Source organism: Puma concolor, chromosome A1, assembly GCF_028749965.1.
Source record: "Puma concolor isolate L17-30 chromosome A1, mPumCon1.1.hap2, whole genome shotgun sequence".
NCBI lineage: Eukaryota > Metazoa > Chordata > Mammalia > Carnivora > Felidae > Puma > Puma concolor.
The window spans coordinates 27,070,661-27,090,246 of NC_141667.1; the positions used below are offsets into that span (position 1 = coordinate 27,070,661).

At 37.1% G+C, this 19,586-nt stretch overlaps 1 long non-coding RNA gene across 2 annotated transcripts in view; it reads right to left on the reverse strand.

The window, feature by feature from the left end:
* Positions 1-19,586, reverse strand: part of LOC147584056 (uncharacterized) — a 314,494-nt gene that overhangs the window by 149,277 nt on the left and 145,631 nt on the right. For both annotated transcript variants that reach the window (XR_015240657.1, XR_015240665.1), the window contains exon 3: positions 2,825-2,948. This is a non-coding gene — a long non-coding RNA (uncharacterized LOC147584056). The remainder of the gene's footprint in view (positions 1-2,824; positions 2,949-19,586) is intronic.

A 19,586-nucleotide genomic window follows, 5' to 3' on the forward strand; every position in this document is an offset into this window, starting at 1 on the left:
AACATTCTAAGGTCTCAGTTTCTTCATCTGCAAAATGAAGGAGCTGAATTACATTATCCCTATGGTCCATTCCAACCAAAAGAAGGTCTGCCTTCCACATCTTCCTATTTCCTACATAGCACATCTGAAACTGCATACTCTGTCCAGAGATACCTGGTACCCTCCAAATTGTCTGATTCTTCACCCTAACCTTGAAATTTATCCTAAAAGGCCCCCAATACACAGAGAAATCTTGACCACAAAACCATATTCCAAGAGTTGTAAGTTTGAAACTTTATAAATTTTTGCCATTTTTTCCCTTAAAACTCTAGATTTGCCTTTACTTTTGACATACTATACACATCTCTGAGAACATTCAGATCCAACTTAGGGATGATCAGCCTTATCTGTGCCTTGACAATTTTTTTCTTGCTATCATCCAGCTAAGAGTAGACACCACTTATGGAATAGCATTTTTGCCAGGCTAGACAAAATTTTAACAGGCTATTTATTCTCCATCAACTCCTATTTCCTTTTTCTTTGATCCCCTCTTCCTTCTCATCACTATTTCTTCTTCCCACATGACCTTCATGTTACTGGAGAAAACAATTTGATGGATTAAATCTCACTAATATATAAAATATTTAATACTCTATTTTCCTAGGAATGTTTAGATTTTTAGAAAAGGTAAAAAGAGTAAAATGCTTAGTATAGAGAAACTTGCTGATAGCACAAAGATTAAATTATGTTAGCTGCCAGAGTTCTTTGCATATTGTAGGCTCTCAGTAAACACTAGTTGATATGTATGTGAGGTCTTAAAAAAATGAAGGGAAGTCTTCCAAGGCAGAGGAAGGTGAATATTTCTCAGGCAGAAATTCTTCCATATATGTCCAAATATCTCCAAATAACAAAAGAACATATGTTCACTAGTAGTAATAAGTTCTGTGTAGCTTTAATTTTAAGATGTGGGGAAAGGGAGAAATGGCATTGGAAAAATCTGTAGATGTCAAATGGGATCCAGAGTTGGAAGTAACTTTCAAGCCATGCTATTTAACAGTTCTAGGAATATAGGTTAGATGTAAAGTTCTGATATAGTAAAATCACTATGGCATCAGTGTGTAGGGTACACTAAAAGCAGGAGACACTGGACCCAGGAATTCTATTTAGAAGCCTACAACATTTATCTAGGATCTGTTAGGTTTCACTGGCACTTATAATATACACCCACATGGGGACAGTGAATAGGGCTGGATTGAGAAATATTCCAAGTATAAACTCTATAGGATTTTATAAACAATAAATATTGGGAACAGGTAAAGGTAATAAGAAGAGTTGGATATATACTGAATTTAACATTTAAAATATGGGAAACTACATAGGAGATAAACTCATAAATGAGATAAGAAATATAGGAAGAGATTGGGAAGAGAATTTGGACAATTAATTCAAATTTAAAGATACTGAATTCAATTTGAAGCTATCCAGTTATAGCTATAAACAGAATCTGACACTCAGAATAGAAATCAAAGCCAGAAGATTCAGACAGTTGCTGATACCATAAAATCACCCTGGATTATGTAGAGAAAGTAAAGAAGACCTGAAGATAGAACATTAGAGAACCCTGGCACTTAACGGGAGTATTGTAAGGCCACATATGACAAGCCCATAATTTATATCTCTTTCAATGATGAAAAGCTGAAAGATTTTACTCTAAGATCAGGAACAAGACAAGGATTCCCACTTTAGCCACTTTTATTCTACATACTACTGGAGTCCTAGCCAGAGCGATTATGCAAGAAAAAGAAATAAAGGTATCTAAATCATAAAGGAAGAAGTAAAATTGTTCATATTTGCAGATGACATGATGCTATATATAGCAAACCCTAACGACTCCACCAAAGAACTGTTAGGATTAATAAATAGACTTAGTACTAAATTGCAAGATACAAAATCAATTTAGAACAAACAGTTGCATTTCTATATACTAACAATGAATTATCAGAAAGAGAAATTAAAACAATCTCATTTACAACAGCATCATAAAGATAAAATACTAAGAATAAATTTAACCAAGGAGGTGAAAGATTTTTCCACAGAAAACTATACGACAGTGATGAAAGAAATAAAAGAAGACACAAATAAACAGAAAGATATTTTGTGCTCATGGACTAGAAGAATTAATATTGTTAAAATGTCCATATCAGCCATATTAATATAAAAAAATTGAATACATAAGTAAATGGGGGAGGGAGAGAATAAATAAATCTCCTGTATAGATTTCCAAATAATTTATGTAGATAATCCATCCTCAAAGAGGTAGAGTTTAATCCCCTATTCCTTAAGCATAAATTACACATAGTAACTTTATTTAAAAGAATACAAAATGGGGGGTGCCTGGGTGGCTCAGTCAGTTAAGCGTCTGACTTCGGTTCAGGTCATGATCTCGTGGTTTGTGGGTTTGAGCTCTGCGTCAGACTCTGTGCTGACAGCTCAGAGCCTGGAGCCCACTTCAGATTCTGTGTCTCCCTCTCTCTCTCTGCCCCTCCCCCACTTATGCTCTCTCCTTCTCTCAAAAATAAACTTTAAAAAATTAAAAAAAAAAAGAATACAGAATGGAATAAGGGGAAGGGGAAGGAGTAATAAGAGTGGAGAAACCTGGCAAATACTACCTCAAGCTAGTAAATCAAAGTTAACATCAACAGTGTTGTCATGTTGCTGCTACGTACTCTTGATATATGATGAGAATGACACTTTACTTCTGTGGTCATCTTCCAAAACCCATAACTCCAGTCTAATCAAGAGAAATATCAGGCAAACACAAACAGAAAAACATTCTAGAAAATACCTGATCAGTACTCCTCAAAGTTGTCAAGGTCATCAAAAACGGAAGGTCTGAGACACTGCCAGAGTCAAGAAGAAGGCTACAGAGACACGATGACGAAATGTAAGGCAGTATCCTGGATGGGATCCTGGAACAAAAGAAAAGGACATTAGGTAAAAACAAAGGAAAACTTGAGTAAAATATGGACTTTAGTTAACAATTGTGTCAATACGGTGTTCGTTAATTGTGACAAATGCACTGTATTAATGAAGTCTGTTAATAATTGGGGGAAAGGGGTGGTGGTGGGGGGAGGTATATGAGAACTCCATACATTCTTTGCAACTTTTCTGTAAATTCAAGAATGCCCTAAAATAAAAAGTTTAATTAAAAAAATTCTAGAATTCTGTCCAACATATAGTAGGTTCAAAATTATTGAAAACTGTATTATTAACGGTGCTATGAGTTACAGGACAGAAAGTAAAGGAAAATAAGTATCTTCACTGCTCTGCTCACCAAATTCATTCATCACACTGACAGCCTTACTTAATAATTAGTAATGTCAGCTGCAGTAGGTATATTTACTCCTCATAATGATTCCTATTTATTAAGCCTTTATTTGAGGCTGAGTACATGAATTATCTTAATACTCCAAAACCCTTATGAGATTTGTACTGTTATTATTCCAACTTTACAGATGAGGAATAACAAACTCAGAGAGTCTAAGAGAAACTAAAACAGGCTAAGTAATTTGCCTAAGGCCTACAGCTAGTAAGTGAAAAATTTTGAGCTCACGAATTTGTTGTTAGCACCTATACTCTAACTGGTCTGCTAAACAGACCTATACATGTAGATATGCCATCCCCTGCCATACACATTCATACTGCATTATTCATGCACTTCCCTCTTTATACTACTGTCAGGACCAACATGCTCTCCAACCATTTCTTTTCTATCTGCAAATACACAGATAAACTCAGGACACAATACATCAGATCATTCCTAAACACCTGGCCTTGCCCAAGCCCTCAGTGCTGTGACCACTGGAAATAAGTCCATTTCCTTATTATTAAATCTACTACAAGGTAATATTTCAACTTGATTAAGTTGACAATTTTTTTTTTCCTTTGAGGAATATATTTTTTCCTTTGAGGAATATACTGAAAGCAGCAGCCTTCCCTGTAGACAGAAGATAATTTAGTGAACAGGTCCACTGTGTCCAGCCTCTTTTTTATACCCTCATTGCCCACTCATTGCTCTAACTCACTGAAGCAAGAGGCTAAAGAGAGAAAGCATTATTTCCCTTAGAAAGGCAAGTTATAGTGAAGCTCACTTTCTGTCTTCATGTTAAAATGAGAACACAGGTTCCTGGAAGCAAGGATTTTCTGTTCATGTGCAGCAACAGCACCTTCCAGTTTTCATAAATCTAAAGCAATCTTGTTTTATTTTCCATAATTAGGCCATAAGCTAGTCCATACCAGCCTGACTCGCTCAGCTACCCATGTGCTGCGGCTGGAGTGTCACTGTTCCATAACTGTGGTACTGAGTGCTTTTGTTAGGGCCTGTAGCATAAATAGAACAAAGAAAAAGATCTTTCTCAGAGAAAACCTTGAAAGCCAAGGAATGATAACCTTTCTCACACTGACGGCTGGGGTTGGGGGAGTGGTAAACTGGCAAACAAATCCAAGTCCTTCCTAGGGCTTTCCAGTCTTCAAAAGGATTCAGACCCACACAAATTCCTTCCTAGAACTGCCTGACAATGTTAACATTACCCAAGCAGCTCCCCACACTATTATACAGTTACACAGGTTCTTAGTTTACTTCCCGAGTAGACAGCAAATATCCTAACCTAGAAACTCTTTTCCTCCTATAATCAACTACAAGAAACCTTGGAAGAATTTAGAGAACTTAAAGAGCCATTTGCATATCCTCTAGGGTTACTCCTCATTTGACAAGGGGCAGGCTTAAAGAAAGAAGCCTCTGACAGGAAGTAGAGCACACAGGAAACAGTCATTCTCCCCTATGTTTTGAATGGGTGCCACAATTTCCTCCCCTCCCTTCTGAAGCCTTCCCTAACTAACCTAAAATGTTCTTATCACTTCTCTATTGGCATCCTTTTGCTAATAAGTCACATAATCACATAGTCACCTCTATTAGTTTGGGCTTCATTCTCCACTCTGCTTCCTCTGAGAACACTTTGTTTTCCTGTTGTAACCCTTAATACCCTCTGCCTTGTAGTACAGCCCAGGATAACCGTATAGCCTGCATATGTAACTAGACTGTAAATCCTCTAATATAATGGATCCAGTGCCCTCCTCCCCACAGGGTCTCGCATGCTGCTCAAAAATCCTTGCTGAACTAAAAATTTGCAAGTGCTTTTATAAGCCTTTTTCATCAAATATGTCAATAAATTCTTGAAGAATCACAGCTATTTCTTTGGCAATAGCTCTTCCCATATACTATTTCCTTCTTCCCATCTCGCAACAAACCCATAAACACACACACACACACACACACACACACACACACACACACATTCATACTTTATAGTCTAAGCAAAATTATAAACAAATCAATTAAATATTTCATGAGTTATACTAAGACCCCAGTTGCTTATTGATACATGTTATCTTTCTGATACACATACATTTAAAGAATTAAAATAGCAAGAACAACAACAAGAAAAACAGCAACTGGCCAAGAAAACAAAACCTACTATCCTAGACCTGGAATTCCAGGAAGTAATCCTAACATTGTCTTCGTATAAAGAGACACGATCACAAATAAATACTCTAACCAGGTTCTCAATTAAATCAATCTTACATAGGTGTTCTTTATAAAATATTTACTGAATTCTTACTATGAACCACATAGTATTCTAGAAGTTGGAGATAAAAACCTTTGGAGCTCACATTCCATAATACATGGAAATATACAATAAAAAAATCATGTATATATCTAAGAGGTTAGGTAGAAAGGAAAATATAGATCAGGGGACAGAAGAAACATATCTAACAACCAGGGAAGGTTTGTAGAGGTTTTTAGTTGTTGTTGTTATTTTAGAGAAACTTGCTATTAAATTTACATTTCTTTAAAAACATACTTTCTCCAACCCTCACCCACTCTAGGAAGGAAGAGAAAACCCTTACTCTCTCCATTTAGTGGATTCCATGTATAAAGCCTGAGGTGATGAGCATGAAGTATGAAAATACTATGTACAAAGGGAAAGAAAGTATCTGCTGTTACCTTAATGTTAAGATACCCCCATTCCCAGGCCCCTTTTGCTTCATTTGAAAAAGCCCTTAGGAATCCATTTGAGTAGAGAACAACCTCTCTCTCTAGAGGGACACTCAACCCCCAACATGACATTAAATAACTAAAGAAGAAAGAAAATGGATAGTACCTCATATTCTAGCGGGGGAGAGGATTTGCCCATTTATTATCCTGTAGTCCGCAGGCCAGCCTGAATGAAGTGAAAGCTGAGTCATGTATATACATGGTGGAAGGGCATTTTAAGTAGAATAAATAGCAAATGCAGAGTCCCTTATATGTTTAAGACATTTAAGTAAAAGCAATGGAACCAGTATGCTGGAGAGGAGGAAAAATAAAAGAGAAACAGGAAGCAGATGGTCTAGGGCCTTGCATAGTGAATGATCTTTTAGAAACTCACATTAATATGATCCCTCTGCAAAAGGGAAAGGCTTGAAATAAATTAAAACCAAAGGAGGAAGAGAGGCAAGAAGAAAGAGAAAGGAAAAAATCCTAAAACTACAGGTAGCTTTGTTTCTTTGTTGTTAATGGATATGCTAATTTCATTTCAGGTAGAAACTTACTAAAGTCTCTCAGATCATCTCTCTTATATCCCCCTTTCTTATTAACCATAATGTCACTGTCTTCTGATTCTCTTCATCTATGGCCAGAATTATTTACAATCCCTCCAGACTGGTTTTCCTCTCCATTTTAGGCCCCTCAACACAACCACATTGCTGTCACAGTAATCTTTCTAAAATCCACATCTTACCATGTTTCTCTCACCTTTTCAGAGGCTTCCTTCTAATTTTCCTTCCCTAATCCAAGTACCCCACTCTCTATACCAAACTGTAGTCCCCACTCTACTTTTAGTGGTTATTCCCTGAATATACTAGGCACTTTCACACTTTTATCCATATGTCCCCTGAAATCCTCTTCCAGTATCTCTTACTCATTCTATACATGCAACTCAACTCCCTTAAACTCCATAAATTTCAACATATCCCGAGTATCTTCTACCCCCATGGAAGAATTAACCTTTTTCCCAAATGCTTGCATGACACTTTGTTTATGTCACTACCTTAGCCTTTATCAACCAATCAATGTTGTGCTTACTACATGGCTTTCTTCCTTCCTACCATGTGAGTTCTTTGTCAGAAACACTGTACTCTTCATTTTTATATCCCAAGTACTTAGCAGAGTAATATATATAAAAAGATACTTAATATTTATTGAATTAAAAAACAAAATAGGAAAAGAGTTGAAAATGAGGAAAGTCCCAAAGCAGAATCAGAAAACAAGAGAAATGAAGATGATAAAGAGATTTACAAAGTCAGCAGAGAGAAAAAAATTACAAAATATTAAAGCCAGAACAAAATTTTGTAATATTTTTTAATCACCAAATTAAAAAAATGATAGAAACTGGATTCAGAATACTCAAGCAGCAAATGATTAGAAGAGCTTAAAAGTTTCAATGCTTGATCCACAAATCTTAGAGAATAACACAAACTACAGATAAAAAGCACCTATAGATCATCCTGCTCAACTGTACACTGTGACTCTCTGAAATCGAAAAAGGTTGGAGAAATTTTGATGTACCATCAAGTTCATTTCAAGGGTTCTAATTTTCCTCTTACTTAAATTTTTTTTTATATGACAACTTTACTCCCCTGCATGTACCTTATTACATGTATATTGATTTACCACTTCACAGTCTATGAAGCATTAAAATACCATTTCACCAGATTCTCATAGCAGTCTTTTAAGTCTTTGGTTTCAGTTAGATATCTTTCACTATTTTACTGTCTCCTATAGCTATGAAAGATCCCTTAAATACCACCTGTGTTTCTGTGATTTAATACAGATGCACTGAAGACAGTACCTCAGAAGTATAGGGTTTTGATGCTGGCCCTGCCAACCTCAAGTTCAGTGTCACTTCACCTTCTGTGTCTCAGTTTATGCATCTGGAAGTCAAGGAGGCTTCACCAGATCAGTGGTTTCCAAACCTGGCTAGGCATCAAAACTACCTAGAGGCTTTAATAAATCTAATTGTCTAGATCCTTCTCCCAGAACATCTCACAAGTGAGGACCAGAAATCTGTATTTTCCAAGTTCTCCATGAGGAGGAGTTCAGATGAGGAAGAGTAGGGGGACCCTAGGCTTATCTCGTCCCTTGAACACAGCCAGATAAATATCAACTCCTTCTCAACAGCCAAGAAATCAGTCTGAGGATTGAAAGAACAAAACCTCAAGTCTACCAGTAGAATCATGGCAGGTAGGAGTTGTGGAAAGTTGACCTGGGGGAGACAAGAACTGTGGGTACTGCAGATGCTGCAGAGGGGAGGAAGTCCTGCTTACAGAGACTACTGTAAGGTATTATAAGCAGAAGAGAGCAAAATCTGAAGTTTTATTAGTCTGCCACTGTTGGTGTTGTGCCTGACTTAGAGGTGCTCCTGTGGGAAGCAGAGCAGAGACCCAGAGCAGGCAGTGTGGTCTCAGGATCCCCAGGATCACACAGGGAGGAATGGTTCCCCTGCTCAGAGCACATTTAGGAGTGGTGGCAAGGCTTCTCTGAGGACAGAAGAACAGGTGATGCCAACGTGCTGCACTGTTCCCAGGCACAGGAGCAGGACACAGACTGTGGCCAGCAATTCTTGATACTGGCTTTCTTGCTCCACTTTGCCATAAACTCCAACCCACTGCATGGTCATGTGACCATTTTCCTGGGACTGGATGGCAAAAGCGCATCAAGAGCCTCCCCCAAAGGATCAGCTCAGGAGCTGCACTGAGACCTTAAAATTTGGAGTTTAGAAACCCAGCCCTGCACCTGAGATAAAACAGCTCACACACAGGGTGAAGGCAGGGATCTGACAGAAGCTGGGGACATAAGAGGGGTGACTCTGTGAGGGCTTCCTGAAGAGTGATGAGTAGGAGCTCTCCACTCCACAGAGAATAGAGCAGTGTGAAACCATTACCCCCATCTCCACCCCCTATCTGTACTGTCCTACCTCAGTGAGTTAAACAGTGCCACCAAGTGGAGACTGGAGCTGCATACATCAAGCTCCACCCTGCTACACACTGCAGGTACATCTCTACCAGGGCAAGTGGGCCTGAGAAGCAGTGCAATGGGCCCTTCGCTCAGAAGACCAACACTAACACCTCACCAGATGTTATTCTGATCATGGAGTCTACTGATCATGGAGTGCTGATCATGGAATGCTGCAAGTCTACTGATCATGGAGTGCTGCAAAGCTTCAGTTCTATGGGAAATAGGATCTAGCTTGCTTTTTATGTTTATAATTTAAAAATTTTTTAAAAATATTATATATATATATTTACTGTTATTTTCTGGATCTTTCTTTTAACAGGCAGATAAAAACACACCTAGGATTAAGCTTTTTTCTTTTTTTTCCTGGGAAAAATGATAAAACAGAGGAATTCACCCTAAAAAAAAGAACAGGAAGTAGAAGTAATAGCTAGGGATTTAATCAGTACAGATATAAGTAAGAGGTCTGAACCAGAATTTAAAACAACAATTATGAGAATACTAGTGGGGCTTGATAAAAGCATAGAAGACACTAGAGAACCCCTTCCTGCAGAGATAAAAGAACTAAAATCTAGTCAGGTTGAAATTAAAAATGCTATAACCAAGATGCCATAATCTTGAATGGATGCTATAACAATGAGGATGAACTAAGCAGAGGAACAAATCAGTGATATAGAAGATAAAATTATGGAAGATAATGAAGCTGAAGAGAAGAGGGAAAGAAAGGTATTGGATCACAAAGGCAGAATTAGGGAACTCAGTGATTTCTTAAAACGTAATAACGTTTGTATCATAGAAGCCCAAGAAGATGAAGAGAAAGAAAAAGGGTCAGAAGGTTTATTTGAGCAAATTATAGCTGCAAACTTCCCTAATCTGGGGAAGGACAAAGACATCAAAATACAAGAAGCACAGAGAATTCCCATTAAATTCAACAAAAGCCAGGCATCACCTAGACATATTATAGTCAAATTCACAAAACACACAGACAGGAAAGAATCCTGAAAGCAGCAATGGAACTAACCTACAAAGTAAGACAGATAAGGTTCACAGCAGATTTGTCCACAGAAACTTGGCAGGCCAGAAGAGAATGGCATAATATATTCAACATGCTGAATGGGAAAAATACACAGCCAAGAGTAATTTATCCAGCAAGCCTGTTATTCAGAATGGAAGGAGAGATAAAGAGTTTCCAAAACTAAAACTAAAATGAGTTCATGATCACTAAGCCAGCCCTGTAAGAAATACTAAAGGGGACTCTTTGAGTGGGGGAAAAAAAGACCAAAAGCAACAAAGACTAGAAAGGAACAGAGAACATCATCAGAAACACCAACTTTACAGGTAATAAATGGCACTAAATTCATGTCTTTCAATAATCATTCTAAATGTAAATTGACTAAATGCTCCAATCCAAAGACACAGAGTATCAGAATGGATAAAAGAACAAGACCCATCTACGTGCTACCTGTAAGACTTATTTTAGACCTAAAGAAACGTGCAGATTGAAAATAAAGGGATGAGGAACCATCTATCATGCTAATGGATGTCAAAAGAAACCTGAAGTAGCCATACTTACATCAGACAAACTAGATTTTAAAACAAAGATGTAACAAGAGAAGAAGAAGGGCATTATATCACAATTAAGGGGGTCTATCCATTGAGAAGATCTAACAATTATAAATATTTATGCCCTCAACTTGGAACACCCAAATGTATAAATCAATTAATAACAAATATAAAGGAACTCATTGATAATAAAACACAATAGTAGGGGACTTTAACACCCCATTATAGCAATGGACAGATCATTTAAGCAGAAAATCAACAAGGAAACAATGGTTTTGAATGACACACTGGACCAGATGGATTTACAGATATATTCAGAACATTTTATCCAAAAGCAGCAGAATACACATTCTTCTCGAGTGCACACGGAACATTTTCCAAAATGGATCACATACTGGGTCACAAATCAGCCCATAACAAGTACAAAAAGATTGAGATCATTCCATGAATATTTTCAGAACACAACACAATAAAACTTGAAGTTAATCACAAGAAAAAATTTTGGAAAGCCCTCAAATGGAAGTTAAAGAACATCGTCCTAAAGAATGAATGAGTTGACCAGGAAATTAAAGAATAAATTAAAAAGTATGTAGAGGTAAATGAAAATGAAAACATGACAGTCCAAAACCTTTGGGATGCTTTCTTGGCAGACCTAAGAGGGAAGTATATTGCAATACAGGTCTACATGAAGAAGCAAGAAAAGTCTCAAAAACACAACCTACTTTACATCTAAAGGAGCTATAAAAATAACAGCAAATAAAGCCTAAAGCCATCAGAAGAAGGAAATAATGAAGATTAGAGCATAAATAAATAATATAGAAACAAAACAAAACAAAACAAAAAGCCAGTAGAACAGATCAACAAAATTAAAAGCAGGTTCTTTGAAAGAATTAATAAAATTGATAAACCTGTAGTCAGACATATAAAAAAGAAAAGATAAAGGATCCAAATAGATAAAACAAATTAAAGAGGAGAGATCATAACCAACATCACAGAAATATAAACAGTTACCAGAGACTACTCTGAAAAAATTATATGCCAACAAAATGGGCAATCAGTAAAAAAATGGCCAAATTCCTAGAAACATACAAACTACCAAAACTGTACAGGAAGAAATAGAAAATTTGAACAGACCCATAATCAGCAAAGAAATTGAATCAGCAATCAAAAATTTCCCAACAGACAAAAGCCCAGGGCCAGATGGCTTCCCAGGAGAATTCTACCAGACATTTAAAGATGAGTTAATACATATTATTCTCAAATTGTTCCAAAAAATAGAAATGGAAAGAAAACTTCCAGACTCATTCTATGACACCACTATTACCTCAATTCCAAAACCAGACAAAGACCCCACTAAAAAGGAGAATTACAAGCCAATGTCCCTGATGAACCATGGATGCCAAAATTCTCAACAAAATTCTCAACAAATCCAAAAGTGCATTAAAAGAATTATTCACCATGATCAAGTGGGATTTATTCCTCAGCTGCAGGGGTGGTTTGACATTCACAAATCTATCAACATCATTCACCACATTAATAAAGGAAAGGCTAAGAACAATATGATCCTCTCAACAGATACAGGAAAAAGCAGCTAACAAAATACAGCAGGAATTCTTGACAAAAACCCTCAATAAAGTAGGGATAGATGAAACATACCTCAACATCATAAAGGCCACATACAAAAGACCCAGCAAGGAAAGCTAAGAGCTTTTCTTCTATGGTCAGAAACAAGACAGGGATGGATGTTTACTCTCATGATTACTATTTAACATAGTACTGGGATTCTTAGCCTCAGCAAGCAGACAACAAACATAAAATACAAGGCATCCAGATTGGCAAGGAGGAAGTCAAACTTCCATTATTGGCAGACGGCATGATACTCTACGTAGAAAACGCAAAAGACCCCACCTAAAAGTTGTTAGAATTGATACATGAATTCAGCAAAGCCACAGGATATAAAATCAACATCCAGAAATCTGCTGCATTTCTATACACCAATAATGAAGCAGCAGAAATAAAAATCAAGGAATCAATCCCATTTACAATTGCACCAATACCCATAAGACACCTAGGAATAAACCTAACTAAAGATGTAAAAGATCTGTACTTTGCAAACTATAGAAAACTTCTGAAGGAAACTGAAGATGACACAAAGAAATGGAAAAACATTCCATGCTCATGGACTGGAAGAACATTGTGAAAATGTCTATACTACCTAAAGCAATCTACACGTTCAATGCAATCCCTATCAAAATACCAACAGCATTTTTCACAGAGCTAGAACAAGCAATCCTAAAATTTGTATGGGACCACAAAAGACCCCAAATAGCCAAAGCAATTATGCAAAAGAAAAGCAAAACTAGAGTCATCATAATTCTGGACCTCAAGCTGTACTACTGTTTGTACTACTACAAACCTGTAGTCATCAAGACAGTATATTACTGGCACAAAAACAGACACATAGATCAATGGAAAAGAATAGCAAACCCAAAATGGACCCACAACTATATGGTCAACTAATCTTTGATAAAAAGGAAAGAATATTCAATAGATAAAAGACAGTCTCTTAAACAAATGGCATTGGGAAAACTGGACAGCAACATACAGAAGAAGAATGAAATTGGACCACTTTCTTACAACATACACAAAAAATATATTAAAATGGATGAAAAATCTAAATTTGAGACAGAAAACCATCAAAATCCTAGAAAAGAACACAGGCAGCAACCTCTTTGACCTTGGCTGGAACAACTTCTTACCAGACATGTCATCCAAGGCAAGGGAAACAAAAGCAAACGTGAATTATTGGGACTTCATCAAGATAAAAAGCTTCTGTACAGCAACAGAAACAATCAACAAACCTAAAATGCAGCATACAGGAATGGGAGAAGACATTTACAAATAACATATCTGACACAGGGTTAGTATTCAAAATCTATAAAGAACTTATCAAACTCAACAGTCAAAAAACAAATTACTCAGTGAAGAAATGGGCAGAAAATATGAATAGACATTTTTCCAAAGAAGACTTCTAGATGGCTAACACATGAAAAGATGCTCAACATCACTCATAATCAGGGAAATATGAATCAAAGCCATGATGAGATACCATCTCACACCTGTCAGAATGACTAAAATTAACAACATAAGAAATGATAGCTATGGCAAGGATACGAAGAAGGGGGAACCCTCTTACACTTTTGGTGGGAATGCAAACTGGTGCAGCCACTATGGAAAACTGTATGGAGGTTCCTCAAAAGTTAAAAATTGATCTACCCTATGATCCAGCAATTTCACTACTAAGTATTTACTCAAAGGATACAAAAATACAGATTCAAGGGTGTACATGTGCCCCAATGTTTATAGCAGTATTATTAACAATAGCCAAACTATGGAAAGAGCCCAAAGGTCCATTGACTGATTAATGGATAAATATGTTGTGTATATTCATATATATATATATATACACACACACACACACACATATATATATACACACATATATATATGTGTGTGTGTGTGTGTATTCAATATATATATACAATGAATATTACTCAGCCATCAAAAAGAATGAAATCTTGCCATTTGCCGTGATGTGGAATGAGCTAGAGTGTATTATGCTAAGCGAAGTAAGTCAGGCAGAAGAAAAATACCATAATTTCACTCATATGTGGAATTTAAGAAAAAAAAAAAACAGATGGGAAGGGGAAAAAAGAAAAAAGAGAGGGAAACAAACCATTAGAGACTCTTAAAGACCGAGAACAAACTGAGGATTGATAAAGTGAGGGGGCTGGGAGATGGGCTAGATGGGCAATGGGTATTAGGAGGGCACTTATTATGATGAGTAATGGGCACTGTATGTATGTGATGAATCACTGAATTCTACTCCTGAAACCAATATTGCACCGTATGTTAACTAACTAGAATATAAATAAAAATTTGAAAAGTAAAACAAAATAAAATAAAAGCTCTCCATGTGATTTGATGAGCCGTCAGGTCTGAAATGATGAGCTGATCATCTCAACCAGATGATGTCTCAGGTCCTTGTTAGCTCTAAAACTATGAATAAATCATGTTTATCTTTTGTATCCATTGCTATCTGTACCAATTAGTCTTAGACTCAGACATTGGGTTCCTTGCTGGAGAAAACAGACTTGAGATGGTAAGTCTAGTTAGACTTAAGAATTAATGGCTTTGTTTATATTCTAAATCAACAGGACCACATGAGAGCATGGTCTTCTTTTCTTTATTTTCTAGCAGTAGCCTTCTTCAGTGAAAGTACTCACATATTTTCCAGAAGAATCTATATGTTCTCAGAAACGTATAGGTTTATTATTATCTTGTCATCTGCTAACATTTCCAGTTGGACTCTAAAAGCCATATAAAATACTGAAGAAACCCAGTATCTGTGTCTCACTTAACAAAATACACTAAAAAAAAAGGTAAAATCAGATGATGTACTTTTCAACAAGTTACTAATGCTCAGATGGTGTTAAGAAGAAAACAACAAAGACCAGAAGAGATACTTCACCATTACAAATTAAGAACCTTTAGTTTTGTTTTTATTTTAATTTAATTTAATCCAATTTTATTTTATTTTATTTTATTTTATTTTATTTTATTTTATTTTATTTTATTTTATTTTATTTTATTTTATTTTTTTATTTTATTTTTAGTTAAAATAGTGATTTTAAGCTTCTGGGAAATTGAACTAATAACCTAACTCAAAAAGAATAATGTATTAGGGGTGCCTGGGTGATGGTTAGGTCAAGACTCTTTGTCTACTCTACAAAAACACCCTTGTCCTAAATCCATAGCACAGGGTTAATCTTTTACCATTTCTGCCATTGCCAGTAATCACAACATACTTGCCTCCTTCCAGTACTCCAGGCCCATGCCTTTTTGAATTTGCATCATTCTGCATTCAGTCTGCAGCTATCTCTTTGCTATTAATTCCTGGACCTTTATGAGAAAGGCCATTCCCTATGCAAACCTACAGTGTCCTTCCCTGGGAAGCAAAACATTCTGAAGTGATTTTGTTTTCTCCTCCTTCCCTGAAATTAATTCCATCTGAATTCTAGATGCAGAAATAAGACCCCACCTTTGTTTTTCCCTAGCCAATTACCTTTTTCAAATTCTGATTCTTTTGTCTGACTAGCCAGTCTTCTTAGTTAGTTCCTATGGCTGATCAATTACACTTTTTAGATATGTTAAAATTGCTCATCTATTTTTTCTGGGCCTAGTTTCTTAAATACCCATATACTCAGGACTATACTATTTACCTCACTCTGTGTCTACTTTTTCCTTCTCTCACAGGACAGCTTTTCCTAATGCTCTTCAAAGAATAATGAGGTCCCTCCCAAGGAACTGCCTGACTCCCTATCGTGGACTGAATGTTTGTATTTCACCCCAGTTCATATAGTAAAGCCCTAACCCACAATGTGATAGTATTTGGAGGTATGGCCTTTGAGAGATAATTAGGTTTAAATGAGGTTATAGTGGGGCGCCTGGGTGGCGCAGTCGGTTAAGCGTCTGACTTCAGCCAGGTCACGATCTCGCAGTCCGTGAGTTCGAGCCCCGCGTCGGGCTCTGGGCTGATGGCTCAGAGCCTGGAGCCTGTTTCCGATTCTGTGTCTCCCTCTCTCTCTGCCCCTCCCCCGTTCATGCTCTGTCTCTCTCTGTCCCAAAAAATAAAAAAAACGTTGAAAAAAAAATTTAAATGAGGTTATGGTGATGAGGCCTCTATGATGTGATTAGTGTCCTTATAAGAAAAGGAAGAGACCTAAGCTCACTTTCCTTCTGAACCTGCATGAAGAAGAGGTCATATGACTACAAACAGTGATGGCAGCAGCCTATAAGCCAGTAAAAGAGGACTCAGAATGAAACCTACTTTTCTGGCACCTTGATCTTGGATTTCCCAACCTCCAGAACTGTGAGAAATAAATTTCTGCTTAAAGCACCCATCTATGGCATTGTGATGGCTTCCCAAGCAGACTAAGACACTCCCATCATCCTCTCCATTAAGAAAACCTTGAGTGACTGCTTCCTCTGCCTCATCACCATTGACCATCTCGAGGGGTGAGTCTCTTTGCCCAGGGGTCTGTGTTTATCAGGAGGGGAACAAAGGAGAGAAGTCTCTCCAGCATCACCTCATCACCTCTAGCCCCTTTTGCTAGACATTTTATTTAAACAGTTTTCTTTAAGGTATAAATCTTTCCCTGGGAAAGTATGTGGCCTTTCGTCATCCCCATCATTCTGCTTTTCACCAATCTAACCCTAGAAGAACAGTTTCAGGCTCATCTTCTCCAAGGAATGTTCCTTGATGGTTCCTTCCATTTTAATCACTCCATTTTCTAAACTTCTCTGGCATTATTGTCTGCAAGAAATAATTTAAAAATTTAACACACTTATACATGCTTTTCTCCCCTTTGGAACTTCCCAGAAGTCCCATGCTCCCTTCTGTAAATTTGTTCCCAATATTTATTTTTCACTTTTCACTAAAGTGTTACTGTTGGTCAGGTGCTAATCTACCATGAAAATCTCTCTTACGTTCTTCTATCCTTGTGCAATGCATACACACATATATTCCTACAATCTTCTGCATCTGGCCACTTCTTCATACCAAAGATATTTTAGGGTCTAGGTATTTTTTTACTTTCCTCAGCACCCTGGGTGACCTCAGCAAGTTAAGCGATTTTTATACCATCCCTTTAATCAGGTTGTTAATTTTGTTTTTACATGGCGTCTCTGTGAGAGAAATTAGTAGGATCAGTCTGGACTTCCCAAGGGCTTTAATAGGTCCCTGATTACCTAAGTTATTTTTTCTTTTTATTTTTGAAGGAATGAGAATGTGGGAACAAAAAATAGCAAGGGTTCTCTGGAGTGCATTGTGTCAATTCATAAGTAAGAAAACAAAGAAAGGAAGGATCAGTGAGCCAAATACCTCTGGTACCATTGTCCATATGCCCTTTCTAGAGCTAGTTCAGTGGATAAACCATCAGTCACTATTCTCAGGCCTATAATTCTAAAACTTTAAATCCTTCTCTTGAACACATGGGTTTGGATTTACCTGCGAAGAGCATAATATATGAGTGTGTTAAATTTTCATGAGTAGCATGACTTTTTTTAATGACTTTTAGTAAAGCTTATGAGAAACCATTAGTTGTTTTCATTATCAACCTTTATTTTGTTTTGTAAGATCATATTACTATGCTCCAACTTAGTAAGATGGGGACAAGGAAAAGGAGTTTCTCCTCTTGACTTTTAAACTCCTGCATGTGCCAAATCACAATAAGAGACACACATAAAACACAACAGATATCCATAAAATCTTCATTTGTTAAATACTTTCCATCCATGCAAGGAGATGGTCATAGTAATTACCAAGTTTACATTTGTCATGTAAAACCAGTAAATGCCTGGTATCAGGCTTGGGAAGTCTCAATCAACAAGTGTGCACTGAACACTCAGCCATTTATTTCCCAACTGTCTACTTTATCAAATATATGCATAACAGCATGTGAGTTACTATGAGTCATAAAAAATAAATGAGGTATGATCCTTATCCTCAGGAACATTATAAAGAAGCTTTACAATCTCAAAGAGGGGCAAGACAAACACAAGATGCACCATGAGGAAATAATGTCTGACAAAACCATTATCAAGGGTAAAAAATGCTGGGCAGGAACAAAGGTATGTTAGGATGTTCTATATTGTCCTCCTGGTTCTGAATTACATGCTGCTGAGGAGGGAACAGAAACATGGTAAACCTAGGGATGGCTTATATTTAGCTTTGGAATGCTTCTGTTTGCCTTTGGTCAACCCAAGGCAACCCCAAGATTGCAACCCCAAAGCTTGTATCAGTTTACCATGGTGAGAAGCTACAAAAAATACCAAGTATCTAAGGAAAACTGATTGGAGATTCAATAATAACATATGAATTGATATTCATACACTGCATTTTTATGACACTTGGTCCTCTTGGCAACACTTCAGGGTAGGCAATATAGGTATTACATAATTTTACAGATGAAGAAAATAAAAGGTCAAGAGACTATCTGACTTGTCCAAGAACCTGAATGTATCTGTTAGAGTCCTGACAGGAAACAGATGGCATATCTACAGGGTCTCACTGAAAATAATTTATTGAAGGGCAGAGGTAAGGGGCCGAAAAGGAGTAGTAAAGCACACAGAGACTAAAAAGCAGGAAGCCACAACTAATCCAGGCCTGAAAACAAGAGAACAATTTTGCCAAAGCCTGGTGAGAGCTGCTACTTTGAAAGAGAGGCTGTCTGACAGGATGATGGATTTAGATACTTTCAGAACTGTGGCAAAGCAAGGTAAAGTCAAAGAAGAAATACCCTGATCCTTCTCTCTTCTCACCCTCCCATTCCCTGCCATGCCTATCAATGACCAAAATAAACCAGAAGCTAGAAAGCAAAGATCTCAGATCCCAGATGATGTAACCAAAAGCTTCCCAGGCATAGAATTTAGCAGAGGGGGTGTAAGTGATCTGGAAGAGGTAGAGAGGAGCAGCATACTAATAATAACTAGTTTCAGGTCTACAAATCCAAAGTTCTTCCTTTAATTACTACTCAGATAACACCCAAGATGGAAAATAATGAGTTAAATAATAATGAGTAATCATTTTTAGAAATCAGAAAAGAGTCAGGGTGCCTCGGTGGCTCAGTTGATTAAGCATCCCACTCTTGACTTCGGCTCAGGTTGATTCGTGAATTTGAGTGCCGTGTCCAGCTCTGCACTGACAGTGAGAAGCCTGCTTGGTATTCTCTATCTCCCTCTTTCTCTGCCCTTCCCCTGTTTGCAGAGTTCTCTCTCTCTCTACCCCACTTTCTAAAAAATAAATAAATAAACATTTAAAAAATTAGAAAAGAGTCTTATTTGAGATGCATTTCTTCATCAGGTTAGACTG